This window comes from Zootoca vivipara, chromosome 1 (genome assembly GCF_963506605.1).
Source record: "Zootoca vivipara chromosome 1, rZooViv1.1, whole genome shotgun sequence".
Lineage (NCBI taxonomy): Eukaryota > Metazoa > Chordata > Lepidosauria > Squamata > Lacertidae > Zootoca > Zootoca vivipara.
The window spans coordinates 11,680,177-11,697,503 of record NC_083276.1 but is presented as its reverse complement, the minus strand read 5'-3'; the positions used below and the strand labels follow the sequence as shown (position 1 = coordinate 11,697,503).

General features: G+C 46.5%; 1 protein-coding gene across 1 annotated transcript in view; it reads left to right on the top strand.

The window, feature by feature from the left end:
- Window positions 1–17,327, top strand: part of LOC118097957 (protein AHNAK2) — a 94,738-nt gene that overhangs the window by 31,185 nt on the left and 46,226 nt on the right. The window lies entirely within an intron of this gene.

The window sequence follows — 17,327 nt, the reverse complement described above, 5'->3', positions numbered from 1 at the left end:
ACGACTAAATCGCTTCCGGTGCAACGGAACACCGTGATGGAAACCAGAGCGCACGGAAACATTGTTTACCTTCCCGTCGCAGTGGTACCTATTTATCTACTAGCACTGGTGTGCTTTCGAACTGCTAGGTTGACAGGTGCTGGGACAGAGCAATGGAAGCTCACCTTGTCGTAGGGATTTGAACCACAAACCTTCTGATTGGCAAGCCCAAGAGGCTCAGTGGTTTAGACCACAGCACCACCTGCATCTTAGGTTAGGTGTGCATAGGATCACAGCTCAATTTACAGGTGCTAAGCCCTGTAATGTAAGCAATGACAAAGCAGAGACATCACCTTGCCGACAAAGGTCTGTATAGTTAAAGCTATGGTTTTCCCAGTAGTGATGTATGGAAGTGAGAGCTGGACCATAAAGAAGGCTGATCGCCGAAGAATTGATGCTTTTGAATTATGGTGCTGGAGGAGACTCTTGAGAGTCCCATGGACTGCAAGAAGATCAAACCTATCCATTCTGAAGGAAATCAGCCCTGAGTGCTCACTGGAAGGACAGATCATGAAGCTGAGGCTCCAATACTTTGGCCACCTCATGAGAAGAGAAGACTCCCTGGAAAAGACCCTGATGCTGGGAAAGATTGAGGGCACAAGGAGAAGGGGACGACAGAGGACAAGGTGGTTGGACAGTGTTCTTGAAGCCACCAACATGAGTTGGACCAAACTGCGGGAGGCAGTGGAAGACAGGAGTGCCTGGCGTGCTCTGGTCAATGGGGTCACGAAGAGTCGGACATGACTAAACGACTAAACAACAACAAAGCCCTATCAACAACAACTAGTCAACCTGTCCCAGTGGCTTCAACAGGATTTCATCATGGTTGAGCTGGATCCTGGCTAGAATGCGTGTTTTTGCACTGTCCTGGCCCCAGGTATGTGATGGTAAGGAAACCCTGAGACACACATATTGCCAATCCATATGCTGATCCCACGCAGCCACACCCCCAAACCTTGGGCGCTCCACCATCGCAGGCCCACAGGTGTATGATCTTTGCATCGCGCTAGGCAATGTAATGATGACTCATGCACACACATACACACACCTGCGCACGTGGCCACAACAGGTATGCAAATCTGACAAGAGACTGTATGATTAGATCCAGGTAGGCTGCAATCCTGAACCCTGAGTCCACTGGTGCTAAAATAGCAGGGTTGCAATAAATTTGGTGGATCAGCCTGAAAAAGGATGTCTAAAGGACGACATCGGTGGCAAGATATTTAACTATGGCCCTTGCATGTGTGCTTGTGTGTGTTCTTGGCTACGTGTGTGTGTTTGTGTGTGTGTGTTTGTCTGTTTGATGAGTACAGTGACTCATTGCCCTGAGGCCAGATTGGAAATGAATCTCAGGAAGAGAGATGTTTTGTTATGTGTGCTTTCGTTCCCAATGCATTTGCAGCCACAGGGAAACTCTCTCTCTCTCTCCACCCCTGGATCCACATTGATACTTGCAAACGTAGGCTTAGAGACAGAGTCCGTATTGAAATCCGCCCGCCCCAGTCTTCTCCTTCCATGCCTGAGGGTGAGTCACAGACTCGGCAAAAGGCATGCAGAGTTGCTCCAGCCCTCAATGAAGCAGTCCAGCTGTTGCCTTCCTGTAGGGGTGGAGTAGGGGGGTCGGAGTTGGATATCACAGGCCGCCTGAGCTCCAACTGCACCACTGAGCTTGGAGTGGGGCAGGCCAGGAGGACTCCTGGCGGAGACTACGAGGCAGATCTCTTCCTAACCTGATGGGAGGAACCTCCCTGCTCAGCCTGACTTCTGAGATTCAGCAACAACACGTTTGTTTTGCTGGAGTTCTGCGTGCCTCACTTTGCAGAGCGCTGCTTGGAGGAGAAAAGGGGCTGATCCCGTACTGTTTGAACTACAGAGGCCGTTTTTGAGAACTTTTGTTTCTTTGTTTTGGTAAGTCTTTTTCCCTTCCCACCTTCTTCCTATTTTGTTGGGGTATGTGGCGGGCTTGCAGCTGCACCAGACTGCAAAGCCAGACACGAGGTTTTTGGTTCGGGGATGGTTAACTGTCTGCATGCACTGCGATTTATAGAGAGAGAGGAAAGATTGCATTGTCAAGCTGGACAGTGCTCCAGGGATGTGATGAGGAAAAGGTACAGACTCTAGAGACTATGTTGTGCGCCCACCATCAAGTCTTGCTGTGTTGCAGAAGTAAAAACCCAGAAAAGAACACCTCAGAGGTTGTGGAATTGGGCTTTTGGGTAGCTTTGAGGTGTGGGGCTTTTGATCAAAAGTATAGCAAACAGTGATGACTGAACAGATTGCTTTATAAGTTCAGAGATAAGGGAGAACTCTTACAGGTGAATGAGATCTGTATCAGAGTAAGGTATCCAGTTAAAAGTTTTCTGCTCAGACCTGTGCATGTTAGATTCAGAAGCAGAGTCCCATCAACTTCAGTCAAATATTCTTCCAGGGGCGTGTTCACAGGGTTGTATGCTGGCAAGAAAGTCTTGTGTGTATCAGGAGAGCATAGTGGCTCAGTGGGGAAGCTGGGCTCCAATGCCTTTGATTCAGTTTTTACATACAGTGGTACCTCGATTTATGAACACAATTGGTTCCGGAAGTCTGCTCATAAACTGAAGCGTTCATAAACTGAAGCGAACTTTCCCATTGAAAGTAATGGAAAGTGAATTAATCCGTTCCAGACGGTCCGCGGAGTAAGCGTTCATAAACTGAAGCAAACTTTCCCATTGAAAGTAATGGAAAGTGGATTAATCCGTTCCAGACGGGTCCGCAGAGTACTTAAACTGAAGCGTTCATAAACTGAAGCATGGGTGTAATTGGTTCCGGAAGTCTGTTCATAAACTGAAGCGTTCATAAACTGAAGCAAACTTTCCCATTGAAAGTAATGGAAAATGAATTAATCCGTTCCAGATGGGTCCGCGGCGTTCATAAACCGAAAATTCATAAACCGAGGTGTTCATAAACCGAGGTTCCACTGTATAAAGGTGAATCTATCAAAATCCACAACAGTGAGAACCAAAGCACCTTCAAAATTTGCATTGATCTTAATTTTCTGAGGCAGTTCTCCAACCAAATAAGGTTTGCAAAAAATGCATATATTTGGGGAAAGTGTGCCTGAATAGGAATGCAATAAGGTTTGCAAAAAATGCATATATTTGGGGAAAGTGTGCCTGAATAGGAATGCAATAAGGTTTGCAAAAAATGCATATATTTGGGGAAAGTGTGCCTGAATAGGAATGCAATAAGGTTTGCAAAAAATGCATATATTTGGGGAAAGTGTGCCTGAATAGGAATGCATTGGTGGAAGTAGCGTACAAAAATGGATTATATTAGGAGAAATTGCTTGTTTAAAAAATAGACAAAGTTGCATACATCAGGAGATACATCTGTGTATCTGAAGAAGTGTGCTTGCACACGAAAGCTCATACCAAAATATAAACTTAGTTGGTCTTTAAGGTGCTACTGAAGGAATTTTTTTTATTTTACATCAGGAGAAAGTCATACTAAAATGCTGAATAATTTGCAAGGTGATTGGGGTGGGGGGAAGGATTGCAAATTGCAGCACATATGCGGAGAACCAAATTTAAGATTTGGAAAAATGAGAAACTGAGAGGACAGGAATTGACAAATCCTTTGATCCCTAGTCTCCATATGCACAGAGCAAATAGGCACAGTCAGCACACATACACCCTAAAATATTTGAGAATGAGCAGGAGTGGGCTTGCTTGTCAATGGCTAGGGGGTGAGGGGCCTGCTGCAGACTTAGCCCCACCCACTCGCTCAGCAGGGTCTACAAGTTGCACCATGCAAATGAGTAGTTGTCATTCAGCCAGTTCTGACCACTGCCTTTTGAGACTGTGCGCAGAAGGCAAAACAGGCACTGGACTTCTGATGTGGGAGAAGAAGGCGTGTCCCTCTGTGTCTAGAACACGGCAGTGAGTCTGTTTAGGGCTGTTTTACACAGTGAGTGGCAGTAGTAGTAGAGCGTCAGACAGGCATCGTTCCCTGCCCTACCTGGAGATGCCAGGACTCGAACTCGGGACTTCCTTCGTGCAAAGTGCTCCCACTGAGCTCTGGGTCCTTCCACAAGGACATGCTGTCTGTACAGTTCCTTACAATAACCAAGCCTTCCCTACTCACCCAGTGATGCAGACACAAGCAATCAATGGGAGGGGGTAAGATTGCAGCCTTCCCTTATAGAGTTGTCACAAGCACGGGACTCCCCAAAGGTTTCCTACTGCCCTGAACGTGCCCAACCTTGTCCGATCTTGGAAGCTAAGCAGGGTCAAGCCTGGTTAGTACGTGGATGGGACCCTGCCTGGGAGTGCTGGGTGCCAAAGGCTTAGAAGCCTGGATAGCTCAGTTGGTTAGAGCCTGGTGCTGATAATGCCAAGGTTGCAGGTTCGATCCCTGTATGGGACAGCTGTGTATCCCTGCATTGCAACGGGTTGGACTAGATGATCCACAGGGTCAAGTCTACATTTCTATTATTTCTATAAGATCCGCTTTGGTTGGCTTCTATTCTGTGCTTCTGTTCTCTGCGTCAGTCAGTAGGGAAATTAAATCATTGCATCTCCTTGCAGGCCCCCTTTTAAAAAGAAAGGTGGAAAACTATGAAAAATACGTGCAAAAGAAATGTTAGGTTTCTGGGGCTGGTCCGTTCAAAAGTGTGGCCTCATCCTATACATGTTGGCTCACAAGTGAGTTCCATTCAGTTAACTGGGATGCAGATAAAATGAAAGAAACCTCCAAAATTTGCAGGTGCTAGAGACGGGGCCTTCTCCGTGGTGGTCTCTCATCTGTGGAAGTCCTTCCCAGTGGGAAAACAGTTGGCTCTTCAGTTCTGGATTTTAAGTGGGCTTTGCAACAATTGTTTCAAACTGCGTTTAGCTGCCTTGTCTTCTGGTGAATAACTTGGACGAGTTTTGTTTTATCCCAGTGGCTCTCCTGCAGCTGGTTTCAAGTGTCTTCTAAATCGTAATGTTACAGGTTGCTTGGCTGGACTTCCCTAGCTACTGTTTCAGATTATGGCCGCTTGGTTGATATTGTGCTTGTGAATAGTTTTATGTAAGCCACCTTAAGAGGGCTTTTTGGCCCGGAAAGGTGCCTTAGAGACACTTAAGATTAAATAACGAGAGGACTCTTGCGGAGTTTCTGTCGCTGTTTGTACTGGAGGAAGAAAGTTGTTTTGCTCGGGCCTCAGCTTGAGGGGAGTTGTATATTTGGCTATAGATTTATATATTGGCTGAGGTGTATATTTGTTTAACAGAAGGGGGTGAAATGCAGGATTGAAGTCTCTGCTCTGAGCCAGTTTAGGAGGTTTCAAAGCCTTTGGAGGCCAGATTTGACCCCAGGGCTTCCAGGTGCCTATCAGTATTGCAGATTCCATCAGCGCGTGAAACAACAACTTCTGGTTTCCATGTAGGAATGGCAGGCCAGACAAACCCAGCCTGGCCTGCTCTTGTACAGCTTGAGCTAGCCAGGAGAAGCTCTTATTTTAACCTCTTCCTTGCTGCACTTTAGATGACTAGTGAAAGGACAGCTGCAGGGGCCAGTCTGCAAGTTCGTAAAAGCATAGAGTTGGGAGAAGGGATGGGTTCAATGCACATTTAGAGTCTAAACTATCAAACACACACCATCTGAAGCAACACACAAACTGAGACTGAAATTCGCACCTGTCTGGGTTTTTCCATGCCAGTTTCCAACCGATGTGTACAGAAATACATACATTAGGAGAAAGTGTGCGTCATACTGTCAGTGAAGTTCACATAGAAAATGGCATTGTATCCGGGGGGGGGGAGGAATGGCTTGCAAAAATGTGTGCGTTGGTCAAAACCACATGCAGAAATGTGTTTATTGCGATAAATTTACACTCAAACACTGATGGATGCTTATGATGATTTTAAAAAAATAATAAGTGAATTACTGCAGAAATGTGAAATACTGAATATAAGGGTGGGAAAACGAGGAAATGAGAGAGGTGAAATTGGCAGATTCTTCCATTCGTGGTTAGAAGGGTTTTGGGGGTGCTCTAGTCCTGGCATGGGGAACCTCTGGCCCAGGGTCCAAATGTGGCCCTCTGAAGCACACTGTCTGGCCCTTAGAACACACCCCTCACTGGACCTGCTCTGCTTCTCAAATCTTTTTGCCCAGTTGGAATGTGACTCTGAACTCTCCCAATGCCCCTTGTTTGGATGGGGAATAGAGAGGGCCGTGCCTGTGTGCGTGTAGAAACTAGCCTGCTCAAGTTCCCCAACCCTCGGTTAGGTTACCTTTTGGTCTGGCTGTCATGTCCTCAGATCTGGGACTTCGCATATGGGTCTGCCCTGAGCAAGTTATGTGCAAGGGTGGGGTAGGACTTACAGCACGGAAAGAGCTGCGTTGGTGGTGGTGGTCTGGTGTAGCGTTATATCCAAAGCCGGGATCTAGATGTGCTTCTTCTCCCCACGCAAACCAAGGTTTGTTCTTGGGTTGCTGCTCTAAGCCTCTCGGCTGCTGTGCTCCCTGCCCTCCTTGACTACCTTTGGCCAGGATGCGTGCTTGAAATGCATCTGTGCCTCTTGCTTGCATGGATGATGGCTGGAGAGATGCAAGAGGGCTGTGGGTGGAAACCTCTGAAATGTAGCCTACTGTACAAAGGTAAGATTCACACCTGGCACCCCACCCTGCTTTTGCCTCTGGCCCTGTCCGCCACTGGCATGTGGCCCCTGGAAGCTTGCCAGTGAGGCAATGTGGCCCCCAAGTTGAGAAAGCTCCCCCACCCCTGTTCTGGGGCACCCACAGCTCACAATTGGTGCTGCTCAGCCAGCTGGCGGAATCTTATCGGGCTCAGATCTGAAGCTGCAAGCTCCCCTGGAGTCTCCTTCCCAGTCAGTTGACCAAACCTGTGTTTTACCCTCTGCAGCAATCTCTAGCTGAGCAGGCAGCTGGCAGGCTGGTAGGATCAGCCAAGACATCTGGCCAGCAGGGCCCTGGCACAAGGCAGGTATTGGTGCTCTGATCAAGCAAAGCTGTGCCAGGGCTGTTGAGGACACTCCTTTTAAAAGAAATCATAGACCATAGAATCGTGAGGTTGGAAGGGACCACAATGCAATGCAGGAATATTTTGCCCAAAATAGGGTTCGAACTCATGACCATGAGACGAAGAGTCTCATGTTCTACCAATTCAAGAAGGGTGGGTCTGGAGCCTGCAGGCTGCAGCCCCAAAGGTCCACAGGAGAGGATTCTGTTGCTCATTTCTGAAGGCAAGTGGATTTCCATAACTGGAAGGGATCCAAGGGTCACCGAGTCCAACCTCCTTGCAATGCAGGAATCACAGCTAATAGGAGCAGAGCTTTTGCCACTGCGGCTCCTTGGGGAGGCCTTCTGGGCGCTATCTTTCTAAGGATTTAGAAGACCGAGATTTTGCGGTTATGGGTGACTCCCAATGCCATGTCTGGCTGCCACCCCTAGCTTGTCATTCTGACGGCTCTGTTTTGATGGGTGGGGCGGGAATGGCAAGTGTAACAGATGGGAACCTCGGGTGGATCTTTGCCAAACAGCTGCTAAGAGTTGGTAGGAAGGTACGGTTTTAAGTCGAGAAGCTGCAGGCAGGTGGCGATGTATAACCCTTCCCCTCCCTCCTGCTTTCCTCCTGTGTCCCCTTCTCCCTGCTGCCTCATTGCCAGAGCAAAACAAATATGGTTAGTAATCTGGAAAGCAAGTCCTATAAGGAAAGATGGGAGCAACTGAGGACCTTCACTTTGGAGAAGGCTGAGAAAGGACAGACTAACCCTTTAAAGCCCTATGCGGCTTAGGACCCTCATACCTACGGGACCGCCTCTCCTGGTATGCCCTGCGGAGGACCTTAAGGTCCATAAATAACAACATTTTGGAGATCCCGAGCCATAAGGTGGTTAGATTGGTCTCAACTAGGACCAGGGCCTTTTCAGTACTGGCCCCGACTTGTGGAACGCTCTCTCACAGGAGACCAGGGCCCTGCGGGATTTGACTTCTTTCCACAGGGCCTGCAAGACAGAGCTGTTCCATCTGGCCTTTGGGCTGGACTCCATCTGACCCCTATGTTTTCCTCCCTTATGGTTGATTTGGGATACTTTAAAATTTTAAAATTTTAAATTTCAAGTGTATTTTAACCCGTATTTTAATTAATTGTTTTTCTTTCTTTTACATCCTATTGTAATTTTATTGGTGTCAGCTGCCCTGAGGCCGGTTTTGACTGGGGAGGGTGGGGTATAAATAAAATATTATTATTATTATTAAATACCCAAAGAGTTGCCACATAGAAAAGGGCAAAGACTTCTTAAGTGCTTCCTGCCAAGGCAGGACTGGATCAGAGGTCACCCCCCCAGGGATGACACCCGGGGTGGACCACACCCACCACACCCCCTTCCTCCGCCAGTGAACTGGATCTAAAGCCATTTTGGTTGAACATTAGGAGACACCCTAATGTTTAATGGAAGAGCAGTTCGTGGAATCAACCTTGCAGAGGGAGCGGTGGGATCTCCCTTGCTTGGAGGTCTTCTCTTTGAGATGCTCTAGGTCAGAATTCTGTGTATCAAGCAGTGGGCTAGGCTCTATGGCCTTGAGGGACCCCTTCAATTCTAGGACTTCCCTGCAAAACAGCATGTCCAGAAACCTAGCTGCAGCGGGGCAGGGTTTTGCAGGGAGAAAGTGGCGGGTGGGGAAGGGTTAAGCACCCCATTCCGCTCACTGCTTCTCTGCTTCATATCATGCCCTCCCCACGCTGCTTTTCAGCTGTTCAGTAGAGAACCAGATTCTCTGCAAAATGTCTCATTCCATCCTTAATGGCCAGATTTTTACTTGATTTTATCGTAAGCTGCCGTGGGAGGGAATCATGTGAGCTTCACTCTTTCATTCTTCACAAGCCCTATTTATCCTGGCGTTCCCATTCAGCTGTATGTTAGTGCAGGATTGGTAGTTGATGCAGAGAGTAAGCCAGCTCCCTTTGATGTGTCTGTGTTTGCCTCTTTCCTTTTCTTTTCTACTGTTTTTGGTATAGCACTTTCCTAAAGTAAACTCAGCCCTTTGGATGGGAGGCTTATATAAATCTTATTTGGGGCAAGTGTGTTAAAGATGATCTCAGCCACTACTTAAAAGCAGTTTGCTGAAGATGGCTGCATTCCAGTCTGCAGTACAACTGTTTTTCATGCAAAATGCATCAAGGGTATATATTTTTTTCCCAGTCTGGAAAGCGTGCTGGCAAAACTTCTCTTTGGGGATATTCTGGTGATAGAGAATATTTTTAAGTTATAGTCTTCATCATCTTGTTAGGTCAGTTTTTATTCCCAGCTATGAGGTCAGTGTGCCTTTAGTTCTCTTTGGCCAGGTTTGCAGTTAATCACCCTAATCAAGTCCAGCGATCAGGGGATGATACAGTGAAATATATTAAGGCCCGGGGATTGGAATTGGCATTCGGGGCAGGGCAGAGCAACTTATGATTCACGAAGTTTGATGCAGTTCAGGAATTGTGGATATGTAAGTTAAGCCACTGTGGAAGTAGAACGTAGCCACTAGGCTAAGTAGCCGTTGATAGTCCTCTCCTCCTTGAATTTGTCCATTCCTCTTTTAAAGCCATTCGGAAGCAAGCCTGATGAGGAACGGTTGAAGGAATTGGGTATGTTTAGCCTGGAAAAGAGGAGAAAGAGAGAGGATATATGAAAACCATCTTCAAATATCTCAAGGGCTGTCACAAGGAAGAGGGAACAAGCTTTTCCCCCTCCTGCTCTGGAGGAGGGTAGGATCCGAACCAATGGCTTCAAGTTTCTTACAACTAAACATCGGGAAGATCTGTTTTGACAGTAAGAGCAGTTAAGCAGTGGAACAGTCTCCCTCGGGAGGTTGTGGACTCTCCTTCCTTGGAGGTTTTTAATCAGAGGGTGGCCATCTGTCATGGATGCCTAAGCTGAGATTCCTGCATTGCAGGGGGTTGGAGTAGATGACCCTTGGGGTCCCGTCCAACTCTACAATTCTATGATTTTATGAGCTAGTAGCCATCACTGCATCTTGTGAGAGGGATTCCATAGTTTTACCTATACACTGTGTTGTTGTTTATTAAATTTGTGTACAGTGGTACCTCTGTTTATGAACACAATTGGTTCCAGAAGTCTGTTCATAAACTGAAGCGTTCATAAACTGAAGCGAACTTTCCCATTGAAAGTAATGGAAAGTGAATTAATCCGTTCCAGACGGTCCGCGGAGTAAGCGTTCATAAACTGAAGCAAACTTTCCCATTGAAAGTAATGGAAAGTGGATTAATCCGTTCCACACGGGTCCGCGGAGTACTTAAACTGAAGCGTTCATAAACTGAAGCATGGGTGTAATTGGTTCCGGAAGTCTGTTCATAAACTGAAGCAAACTTTCCCATTGAAAGTAATAGAAAATGAATTAATCCGTTCCAGATGGGTCCGCAGCGTTCATAAACCGAAAATTCATAAACCGAGGTGTTCATAAACCGAGGTTCCACTGTACAGTAATTCATACCTCATGTTGTGTCCGCTTCAGGTTACGTGTTTTCGTGTTGCGTCCCACAACAACCCAGAAGTACCGGAACAGGTTACTTCCAGGTTTCGAAGCTTGCTCATGCGCAGAAGCGCTAAATCACGCTGCGTGCGTGCGCAGATGCAGCACTTCAGCTTGCGTCAGTTCCGTGTTACGGACGGGTCTCCGGAACAGATCCCGTCTGTAACATGATGTTCCACTGTACTGCACTTCACCCAGAGATCTCAGGGACATTCACAACTGGGGTGAAAGACTTTATTTGCTCTATCTTGATTCCTCCATCACTCAGCTTCGTTCTTTTAAGTTGCAAAAGCTGACCACTGGATAGCTCAGTTGGTTAGAGTGTGGTGCTGATAACAGCAAGGTCGCAGGTTCGATACCTGTATGGGACAGCTGCGTATTCCCTTCCAGCTCTACAGTTCTATGATTCAACGACAGGATTTCCTAATCTGTCAAGAGGCACTCAGTAGAATGCTGGGGCAACATTGCACATTAGTAAGTACAAAGCGCAGCTGTTTTCTTCCAGGCAAATATTAACTCTGCTTTGCTCCTGATGCGGTTCAATGGATGCTGTCTCCGCACCATTTAACTTGGTTGGTTTTTGGTAATGCCTTCATTGTTAACATGAAACACGGACAATAAGGCATGAGCCTCACATTACTTTTAAAAGCACCATTTGACCTGCTTAGAGTGGATTGACTCAAACAAGGAAGCAGCGTCTGTATGAAATTCAACCCATCAGCCCAGTGGGCGTATGTAGAAGTCCTCCAGTTTGCCATGACTCTCCCCCAAAGAAGACTGGGAAGTGTACTTTGTTAAAGGTGCCGGGAATTGTAGCACTTTTGAGAGGGTCTCCTAACAACTTTCAGCACCCTTAAGAAGCTGGGGTTCCCAGGATTATTTGGGGGATGCCATTATGAGGAACGGCTTAGGGAGCTGGGTATTATGAGGAACGGCTTAGGGAGCTGGGTATGTTTAGCCTGGAGAAGAGAAGGTTAAGGGGTGATATGATAGCCATGTTCAAATATATGAAAGGATGTCATATGGAGGAGGGAGAAATATTGTTTTCTGCTGCTCCAGAGAAGCGGACAAGGAGCAATGGATTCAAACTTCAAGAAAGAAGATTCCACCTAAACATTAGGAAGAACTTCCTGACAGTAAGAGCTGTTCGGCAGTGGAATTTGCTACCAAGGAGTGTGGTGGAGTCTCCTTCTTTGGAGGTCTTTAAGCAGAGGCTTGACAGCCATATGTCAAGAATGCTTTGATGGTGTTTCCTGCTTGGCAGGGGGTTGGACTGGATGGCCCTTGTGGTCTCTTCCAACTCTATGATTCTATGATTCTATGATACTGTTAAAGTGATATAAGAGTGCTTTAAATGTATGGTGCAGATGGGACCAGACATTGGGGAGAGGGGCGATGAAGTTTCTGCCTGTGATGAACAACAGCTGATGGGAGTTCCAGTCCAACAGTGTCTGGAGGAACCCTGAGATCATCTTTCTACAGTTAAACCATGCTATATGATTGGGGTGTGCTGAGATTATTGTGTGATGTCTACATGTGGCCTTTGTATACCAGTATGTTAAGCCCAGTGTGCTTGAATTGCTGAAGAGGAGGTGTGCAGGGGCGCGGTCCTTTAAGGAATCCCAAGAACATGGAAATTTAGCTTACCAGCCTCTTACCAGGCTAGTAACTTTTGAGTGTTATTTGCAAGGCCTAAAACTCATAGGCTAGAGATCGTGGGCTTTGGGTGCCAGTGAAAACAAACGACGGCACTGTCTGCCACATAATACAGTTTTAAACAAGGACTTCTGAGAGATTAAAATCTAGCACTGTGCTCCAAAAGAGATACCATTTCCACGTGACTGCCAATATTTCCTGTTTCTAGCAGAAGAGCATTTCCTGTTTCTAATATCAGCCCAATGCAGAAAGCCCAGTGATAAACAAAAAATAAGCCTGGCATTTTGGAAAGACAAGGTTGGAATGTGTGTTGTTCCCTGTAGCACAGGAAAAAGATTGTCAGCAGTGTATTATTTTAATAGAACTGTTTCCATTATTCTAGAGGAGCTAATTCTAGTCATTAAACCAAGCTCTTTATGAGATTTATGAACCCTGGAATTACGCACGTAAACATCAACATTTCAGGGTTCCTTGAAAGCAAACAGTTGTGTCATCATTGCGCAAGCAAATATGTGTAATTATGGAATCTGTGCTTCAGGAATTCTTGAGGAATTCATTCTTTGCAAATTCACAGACGGACCAACCTGATCTGCGGCTCCAGGACTAAGGAGTGCACTGCATTCCTCCAGATATCGTGACACAGATATCTGTTCAAAAACTGCCCCCTTTTTATTTTAAAGATGTGCATTTTGGGATAAACTACAGCTAGAAATGCAGAATGTGAGAGAAAATATATTTGCAAATGCACATTTTTGCTAGAAAACGTGTATTTAAATATGATTTCCGAGCTTTTTTATTTAAAAAACTCACAAATTAATGCAGAAACAGAATGACACAGACTTATGAATGAGCACATGCAAAGCTGTTACAATCTGGAATTAGTTTGATCCATCCATTGCTATGTATACTTAGAGTACAATACGTGCGTTGAAAATTGCCTTCTGTCAGATCAGACTATGCTTCTCTTGCCAATTGCGGTCTACTCTGACTGGCAGCAGCATGCCAGAGCCTCAGGTGAGGGCCTTTCACAGCCCTTTTATCCAATACTGTATCCTTTTAATAGCAAATGCTATTTAATGCTTTTAATAGCAAACGGGACTTTGGACATGTAGTGTATTTGCTCTGCCTCTGAGCTGCAAGTCTTTCTTTCTTTCTTTCTTTCTTTCTTTCTTTCTTTCTTTCTTTCTTTCTTTCTTTCTTTCTTTCTTTCTTTCTCTTGTTTCGCTGCTGGCAAGATGTGGCAGGAGAAGCTGTGCAGCAAAAGTGTCGATACTGATAATGTAGTAGGGAACGAACGGCACTTTAACTGTGAGGGCGCTGTGTAGAGCAGTGGTTTTCAACCAGTGTGCCATGGCACCCTGGGGTGCATTGAATGATGGTCAGGGACCCTGGCCTCTGTCCCTCTTTCTTTCTTTCCTTCCCTCCCTCCTCTGATGCCCTCTCTCGTCTCTGCCTTTACTGCAGCAGCCCTGGCAACAAGCTCCCCGGGTGAATGGAGCCTCTGAGCCTAAGGGGTGCTGGCTACCAGGAGCTGAGGGGGGCCTTGGAGTAAGCGAGCAAGCAGACGAGGGAGCCCAGCCAGCCAGTCCGCCGGCCCTTGCTGTCAGGAACAGACAGACAAGTCCCAGGCCCCTGTGGGGCAGTGTGAGGAGGCATGTTTCTTTGGGGCTGGGAGGGCGGGACGGGCAATTCAGAGACCAGGACTCTCAAGGAGAGGGGAGAGGAGAGGAGAGGAGGCTGAGGGAACACTCCACAAGGGAGGGTGTTTGGAAAAGGGTGAGGGGCTGCCGGCTCTGCAGACAAGGAGTGACATAACTGGGCTCCTGAACTCCACAGGCGTGCAGCAGAAAGAATGTAGTTGGTCAAGGGAGCTGTGGACTCAAAAAAGTTAAAAACCTCTGGTGTAGAGACATCCAATGTTGGAGGGAAGGAACCAAAGGAGCAAGCCCTCTTCAGACATGGATAAGGCAGGAGGGCTCAAATGCTTTAGGGGCCCTAGGGATGGAGTTTGCAAACATCCCTACTTCACAAATTCTGAAAGAAGATGCAAAACAAAACACAACGCCCTGTTGTAAACAAAACCTGCCCTTATTCCCTTATGGGGTACACAAGAGCCCTTAGAGAGTCCTTAGTGGGTTCTCCATCGGTAGGAGGAAATAACAGAGGCCAACCAGAGAATATTGAGAAGCAAAGCAGCTAGTAGGCCTGATCTTTATTGAACTGTTGCAACAGGGTGCTCCCTCTCACACAGGAGAAAAGAGGAGGACCCAGAACCAAGGTGTGCCTGCCCTTATATAGACAATTATCGTACATTTAAAAAAAAATGCCCGAGCAGGGCTTTCATAAGCTTGAGGGGAGGGGGCCTGGTTTTATAAAGTGTGCAAAACTCTGAGTTAGGGAAGGAAACTATAAGTGCCTTAATATATGTGAATGTATTACTGTATATGGCTATAATTTATTTGCCAAATGCTATTTAATTCTTTTTGTAAGCTATTAGCTCTCAGGCAAGGCATGTTCTTTTCTTCTTCTTCTTTGGCGATCACTCGTAGCCGAGTAAGATTGTTTTCCATAAACATGGTTTTAACAATGAGTCCAGAAGTGACTGTGGAGGCCAATTCTGGATCCACACATCCTTCCACAGTGGGGACATTGGTTTCCGGACGGGAGTTGACCACGGTGTCGATTTGTCAAGCGTGTCTTCCTCTTAGCATGTTTCTCCCTTGCGTCCTGAGTTCGAGTGTCTTCAAAGCCCCTGACACCTTTGGTAAAGGCTGTTCTTCAACTGGAGCGCTCGCAGGCCAGTGTTTCCCAGTTGTCAGCGGGACATTTTTTTAGATTTGCCTTGAGACAGTCTTTAAAACTCTTTTGTTGACCACCAGCATTACGCTTTCCATTTTTAAGTTCGGAATAGAGTACAGTAGTACCTCAGGTTAAGAACTTAACTCGTTCTGGAGGTCTGTTCTTAACCTGAAACTGTTCTTAACCTGAGGTACCACTTTAGCTAACGGGGCCTCCCGCTGCTGCCACACCGCCATCACATGATTTCCGTTCTCATCCTGAGGTAAAGTTCTTAACCAGAGGTACTATTTCTGGGTTAGCGGAGTCTGTAACCTGAAGCATCTGTAACCTGAAGCGCCTGTAACCTGAGATACCACTGTAGTTGCTTTGGAAGACGATCATTGGGCATCTGCACAACATGACCAGTCCAACGAAGTTGATGTTGAAGCTGATTGATACTGTGGGAAAACCCACAAGGATTTTCTTCTTGTGCCTGATTGGCTGCAAACACACTGTACATTTAAAGCCCCCCCCCCAAAAAAAAGAATAATGGGAACTGTAGTTTAAGGGTGCTGGAGATTGCAGCACTGTGAGGGGGGAACTATGGTTCCCAGGATTCTTTGGGGGAATCAATGTGCCTTTAACGTGACTTAAGTGTATGGTTTGTGTGCGGCCTATATTTGTTTCTAAAGAAAGGACTTCCTTCAGCAGCTGGTTTGAATGCTGGCAGCTGTCCTCTTCAGGGATTACTGGCCACACATAAGGGGATGTTTTGTGTTCCTGAGAGAGGCTTTGCCTTCCCATTGTTCCTTTCAGCCTCCTCCCCTTGAGAATTCTGCTGAGCCTGATTCAGCAGAATCGCCCACTAATTCACATACCAGTCTGTCAGGTTCTACAGGAGAGGTCTCCTTCTCTACTGCTAGAAGCAAAGATCACAATAATGCAGGTGTGCCCAGTGACTGAGAGTTCAAATGTTGGCTGTTGAGGAAATGTTGTGATTCGGGGAGTATCTGGCTCTGAAACTGCTGCCCCAATTCATACATTCAGTATTCACCATGCAGAGCAGACTCGTCAACATAGTCCAGGGGTGAGGAACCTTTTGTGGCCAGCAAGCCAGATCCTTTTCTCTCCACCCAACGATGGGCCAAGTTTGACATTACCTCGACACCTGGCATTACTATGACATCAAGTGATGCTGCCCTTTGAAGCCCCAAATATTGGTTCTTCAAAGTGCAGCATGGGGCTGTTTGAAAGCCCTTTTGCAAACAGCCTCGCAATGTTCTGTAAAGCTTTGAAAACTGGAAGTGTAAAGAGCAACTCGGGACTGATTGCGAAAGGGCTTTCAAACAGCCCCATGCTGGGCATCTGTTCTCATCAGGAGAACTGGCAGCGCAGCTAATGCAGAATCAGACCCAGCTCCCTGCCCACCAGCTGATGTTGCCCGCTCACTCACCAGAATGGTGTCAGCTGATTGACTAGTGGGCATAAATTTGACTCTACAGCAAGCCTAGTGGGCATAAATTTGGCTCTCGAGTGGTTCCCTGCCCATACCATAATTACATGGTTTGTTTGTCAGTTTCTCCATTCCTAATTTCCTAAGTGTAAAAGAACCTTTTGAATTTCTCCCTGGCTGTCCCTACTAGAAAATGGGGAAGTCCCATTCCATAATGATAATTTGACTATTTATACCCCACACATCTTACTGGGTTGCCCCAGCCTCTCTGGGCGACTGCCAACATATATAAAAACATAATAAAACACATTGCTATTTTTCTAGAAAAAAGGGTGCTGGAACTCACCATGAATGCCTCCCTTGTTCTCTTAGAATGACAATGGTGCCCACCTGAGAGGTGCCAGAACTAGTTCCTTTGAGTTCCGGCTGACAAAACAAGCCCTGATAAAACATTAAACATTTAGAAACATTTAGGGCTGCCTTCAGATGTTACAGACGCTTCAGGTTAGAGACTCCGCTAATCCAGAAATAGTACCTCGGGTTAAGAACTTTGCTTCAGGATGAGCAAAGAAATCGTGTGGCAGTGGCGGGAGGCCCCATTAGCTAAAGTGGTACGTTGGGTTAAGAAGAGTTTCAGGTTAAGAACGGACCTCCAGAACGAATTAAATTCTTAACCCGAAGTACCACTGTATAGTTGCTTATCTCCTTGGCTTGGGGATCACATAACTCCATAGCCTCCAACATTTCTCCGATGAAAATAGGGACGTCCTAAAGAAAAGTGGGACATTCCAGGATCAAATCAGATACTGGGGTGGCTTCTGTAAATCTGGGACTGTCACTGGAGTGTCTGCAGAGCCAGAGGCAAATGTGAGCAGAGCAGTCA